General features: G+C 60.2%; 1 protein-coding gene across 1 annotated transcript in view; it reads left to right on the top strand.

Annotated features, from left to right (window-relative positions):
* Positions 1 to 3,397: 3,397 nt before the first annotated feature.
* SH2B3 (SH2B adaptor protein 3) overlaps positions 3,398 to 5,050 on the top strand; it is a 27,063-nt gene continuing 25,410 nt past the window's right edge. Inside the window, exon 1 of the mRNA XM_010582138.1 lies at positions 3,398 to 3,484. The gene's annotated coding sequence lies outside the window, so the exon portion shown is untranslated. The remainder of the gene's footprint in view (positions 3,485 to 5,050) is intronic.

Raw genomic sequence — 5,050 nt, 5'->3', positions numbered from 1 at the left:
GGGGAGGTTTGGGAGGGCCCTTCGCCTGGCTGAGAAACCGCTCCGGAGCTCGGCCCCGGTGCTGGGAGGTCCTGGTTCGGCCCGAGCCCTCGGGGAGAGATGGGAGGGCGGATCCGGGGAGCGCAGGGGGACACGCACGTCCGTGAATGTATGCATGGATGTGTGCGTGGATGTATGCATGCCTGCGTGTGTGGGCGTATGCGTGGATGTAGGCGTGGATGTACACACGGACACACGCATGGATGTACGCACGGGTGGGAAACCCGGGAGCTTGGTGCTGAAAGCGGCTGCACAACATTGAATTTTTGAGTCAGGCTGTTGGGGCAGAGGGTGGGTGCCCAGGAGCATCTGGTAGGGAACAGGCAGCGGTCGATGGATGGGGTGGACGGTACAAGCCCAGCAGGGAGGGCTGGAGATGAAGGCGGCAGGGCAGAGTTTGGTCCTGCATGGGTGGGAGATGCTGCAAGGGACCATGCTGCAAGTCCTGGCTGCTCTCCTGGGCTTTCAGCCATGTCCTTGGGAGAGGCTGGGCCAAAGCAGCTGGGGAAAGGGTCTCTGCCTTAGGTCAGAGGGAAAGACGGAGCTGAGGCAGGAGCTGAGTGGCCCGGATGGGTGTCTGGGGGAAGGTGACGACTGGTACAAGGAGCTAGAAAGCAGGGGGTGACAAGCCGTTAGCCAGGCGCTGGAGCTGCCGGCTGTTGTGCAATCGCGTGGGCAGAGATCGCGGCCCCCTCAATCCTTCCTGACCACGGAAGCTGCACGGCACTCGAGTCACTGATGCGCTCTTGGTGCAGTGGCCAGCACTTGCCGCATCCGGGCCAGGGGTGAGCAGGTCCAGTGGTGCTGAGCACTGGGGCCGCGGCTGGATTTCCTGCTGCCGGTACCCATGTCCCAGGGCAACCATAAACCTTTTGGCTGGGAGAAGCATCCAGGCTAACTTCTGCTCCTGGTTGGCCTTCCACGCTGAAAGTGTCACCAGCCCGAGGACCACCTACCTCGGCAGTGCTGCTGTTCTCACCATGTCCCAATAAATACCAGCATCAAGGATTTGCTCTCCTTAGCACTGTCCCTTTCCTCCAGTTTCTTCGTTCCCCGCTTGGCTGCACAGCAATGCATAAATTTTAGCAAATGAGGCGTTGGTGCTCATTTTGCAGGCCCCCAACTAAGAAATCCTGCCATCGGTGACCTCTGCTGCAACCGCCACTGCCCACAGGTCATGGTCCTCACCACTCCCCCCCCCATAGGTGCCCCCACCACCCTACACAGCTGCTCGGGGCTTTGCAATCTTCTGCTCATGGCAGTGGTTTTCATTTCACTGAGGGTTTTCCCTATCACTTGCAGACTTTCTCTTTCAGACTATAAAAAGGAATTTAAACCAGCACTAAAGCCATCTGGGCTTTATCTTCCCTCCTGAGCGGCGTGGCTCTGTTCAAGGCTGCTGGTGGGAAATCTCGTGTCTTTCTGCACCGCTTATCTCCCTGCCTTGCTGAGAGGTGCCCTTTCACACGGCAAGATTAGGAGGGGGAAGGACCATGGGGAGAAGCAATAGCTTTATTAGACCAGCTGGGGTAATTGAAAAAAGCCAGCCATGCACCTGGCTCTGCCTTCCTTTGCTGGGACTTCAAAACCCCGGCTGCTTCTTGTGGCTTCAGCAGCTGCTTTAGCGGAGGTTGTTCCTCCACCACAGCCGCTTCCTGGGGAGCCCTTCCAAAACTGCATTGGAGAATCACCCCAATTCCTCAAAAACCACCAGTAAAATTCCCCTTGAGTTTTTCCTTCCCTTGGATGTCTCTTGGGATGGTTGCATGTCGCTACACAGGCTCCAGCACTTCCCCTTCTGGGTGGCCCCATGATATTTTCCCTGTTGTCCCCTCACGGCAAGGAGCCCACAGCCCGTGCCTCAGTTTCCCCTGCCAGGCCTTGCTGGGAAAGGTGGGAAAAATGAATTCCCATGCCGAGCTGGCTTGATGGCAGAGAAAACGGAGAGGAAAAGGGTCTGAAACGAGGCAAGGGGCTGCCGGGCGCCATTTGGGACGTGGGCTGCCCTTGGCCTCCGCTTCCTTCTGCTCCCATGACTGGTGACTTGGCAGCGCGGTTACGCAGCGGCGGGTGCTCGACGGCTCAGCGAGGTGAGCTGGGGAGCTTTGAGTCACCACCAGTGCTGGCTCAGCGGGGCCCTCCTGGAAATCTGGGGGTGCTGGGGGGGGGGTGTACCGAGGGGCTGCTGGTAGTCCCCAGCTGGCACACAGAGAAGGGGTGCGGGTCTCCATCGTGACCAGTAGCAAACGGTCCCCAGGGATCCCAAATGGCCGCAGAAGCTGTGTCCCGGGGTTTAAGGCGAACAAGTTGGGACCGTCCCAGAACGCCCGGTGTGGCGCTGGCGTGACCCTCCACGGCGCAGTTCGGGGTGCGGGCACCCCTGTCCTGCTCCGGGCCCACGCGAGATTCACCGGCCCACGCAGGCCTCCAGGCGGGGGGTCGGGCACCGGGTGGGGCTGCTCTGCCTCGGCTCCCCGTCCCCGCCGTCCCTCCCCGCGCCGGAGGCGGCGTGCAGTGCGGCGGGTGCCCGGGAGAGGGCAGCGGGAGCCCAGGGACGGCTGCGGGCAGCGCGGCGGGGCGAGCCGGGCTCGGCGAGGCTGCGTGGGGCAGCCAGCCCGTGGGGCACCCCCTCCATCACCACGCAGTCCATCCCACCCAGTCTATCACCACCCTGCCCATCACCAACCTGCCCATCACCATCCAGCCCATCACCACCCAGCCCTCTGAAAGGGCACATCAAAGCCAGGCTGAGATTTTGGGGGTGGGAATTGCCAGCTCAGCACAGACCCCCATAGCCAAGCATTTCCAGATGTCAGGGGTCTGGGGGCCCCCTCCGGGCAGAGAGGGGGGACCCTCACCTCACTGCGGGATGGCAGAGGTCACCCGCAGCTGATCACCTCCCACCCAGGGAAATGCAGACGTGCCACTTGCAAACCACCCCACGCGTCCTGAAAACAAAGCAGGCCAGAGTGCAGGAGTTGAAAAGAGATGTGGGAAGGACAGTTGGAAGCTGATTAAGGCTTTTACAGCAGAAGAAAGCAGCAATGGTTAAAAATCGAGCCCGGTGCAGAGCGGAAGGGCAGCGGCAGGGTGTGTGTGTGCGTGTGCATGTACAAGGGCATCTGCGCAGCTCTGCATAAACAAACAGAAAAAGCAGAAGTCAGTGATAGTGAATTAGCAGTTAGAGACTGTAGAAAATCCATACAGGAAGCAAAACAAAAGAGAAATCTCAGGCCACGGGGGCTGAGGACGCTGAGAGGGCGCTTTTGAAATAGATGAAGCTCATAAAGGAAAGCGTTCAATAGCTGTGAGCTGGGACAGCCACCCGTGGGAAGGAGGGCAGGCACCAGGCTCTGCCGACCGCTCATCCGTGCTCAGAAAAAAAGCCAGAAGGTGCAATTATGCATAAAGCAACGGCAGGAGGAATTAAAAAGCAGCTTTTAAGGTAAGATTTTATCACATTAGCCACTCCCTGTCACTTCCCTGTGGGGTTTGGGGAGGGCTGGTTGGTTGCAGAGTCTTCTGGACCCCTGAAGCAGGCGATGCCCAGGGGGAGCGTGGGGTTATAGCCCTGCAAAAAAGCCCAAATCTGATCCCGGGACGTTGGTGAGGCTGGAGGGGAGGCAGTGGGGCTGTGTCCACGCTGGCAGCAGCCCAGCGCCGTGGTCTGGGGATGGCCAGCCCCAGGGCACTGCACCAGCGGGGAGGGTTCCTGTTTCAGTCTTTTCCTTGTCAGAAGGGAATGGACTGGGAATGGATGGGGTGAGTGATTGGGGTGTATTTTAAAGCATCACCCAGGATGGAGCCCACTGGTGGTGGCACACAGATGCTGGTTCACAAACAGCTCAGCGTGCCTCAGCCCGCTATCCAAGGGCAAAATCCCACAGCTTCCACCTTCCCAACACCCACAAATTGATCGCGTGGTGTCTGTAAAATCCCAGCTGCCACTCCCCTGGGTTTCCCGGGCTTGGTGTGCTGGGCGAGTGCCAGCCCCTGGGCAGGGCTGCTCTGCTGCTGCTCTTCCATGCCCGGTGTGAGCGGCACTTGCGTGGGGGTCTGTGGGGCAAGGAGAGCCCCTCCATCCCTGACACTGCTGCTGCTCAGGGAGGACAAGGCCCCAGAGGAGCTCTTGGGACAGCTGGTGACACAGGTGGGAGATGTCCACGGGCCAGATATGATGGTACAGACCACAAACCAGCCCTTTCCCAGAAAAAGGTGCAGTGAAAGTTTATTGTCCTCCCAATTCCCATGGCTTGCAGGGTGGGTGGCCGCAGCTCTGCCATGCAGCCCTTGTTCCCCTGGAATGGGATGGCGGCAGGATGGCCAAGCCTGGCCCGTGTACACCCACCCCGATCCCGAGCCCTGCTTGGGACCGAAGGGCACTGTGACCCTCTCTGTCACGGCTGAAGCCCTTGCCTACAGTGCGGAACAACTCTGGGCCCTGTGGCCAGATCAGCTCCCGCCGGGCATGGGCAGTGCCCCGCAGTGCTTTTAGCAGCAAGATAATTTCCTCCACCAAAAAGGCAGAGAAAAATTATGAGAAATGGGGTTTGAGAAGGCATCTTGCCCACCGCTGCCACGGCAGACGTCCCTTGGGTCCCAGCCTGTGGAGCCGTAGGAGGACACAGCACGGCAGGGACAGGAAAGCAGGGTGTTTTCCTGCCCACATCCCCTCCTGAGCCCCCAAACGACCCCGTGCCCGGGCTCCCTCCCGACCCTCGGGGAGCAGGAAGCAGGCTGGGGCCGGGGGGGGCAGTGCAGTGCCCGGACACCCCCAAATCCACAGGGAAAAAATTGTAAAACTCATAAAAAACTAAAAAAACCCACCCCAAACCCGAAATAAAACCAACCCCCACGAGCGCAGCCGGCCTGTTTATGCCGCTGCCTCCGCGGGCGCGTAGGCGATAAGATAAAGGCACCGGCGGGGAGGGGCGGCGCGGAGCTGTGCGCACCCGCGGAGCTGCCGGCGGGAGGCACGAACGGACGGACGGACGGAGCGACGGACGGACAG

The sequence above is a fragment of the Haliaeetus leucocephalus genome, unplaced genomic scaffold (genome assembly GCF_000737465.1).
Source record: "Haliaeetus leucocephalus isolate CR32 unplaced genomic scaffold, Haliaeetus_leucocephalus-4.0 Scaffold840, whole genome shotgun sequence".
Taxonomy (NCBI): Eukaryota; Metazoa; Chordata; class Aves; order Accipitriformes; family Accipitridae; genus Haliaeetus; species Haliaeetus leucocephalus.
Note: the sequence above shows the minus strand (reverse complement) of the source record. Positions and strands in the feature narration are given on the sequence as shown.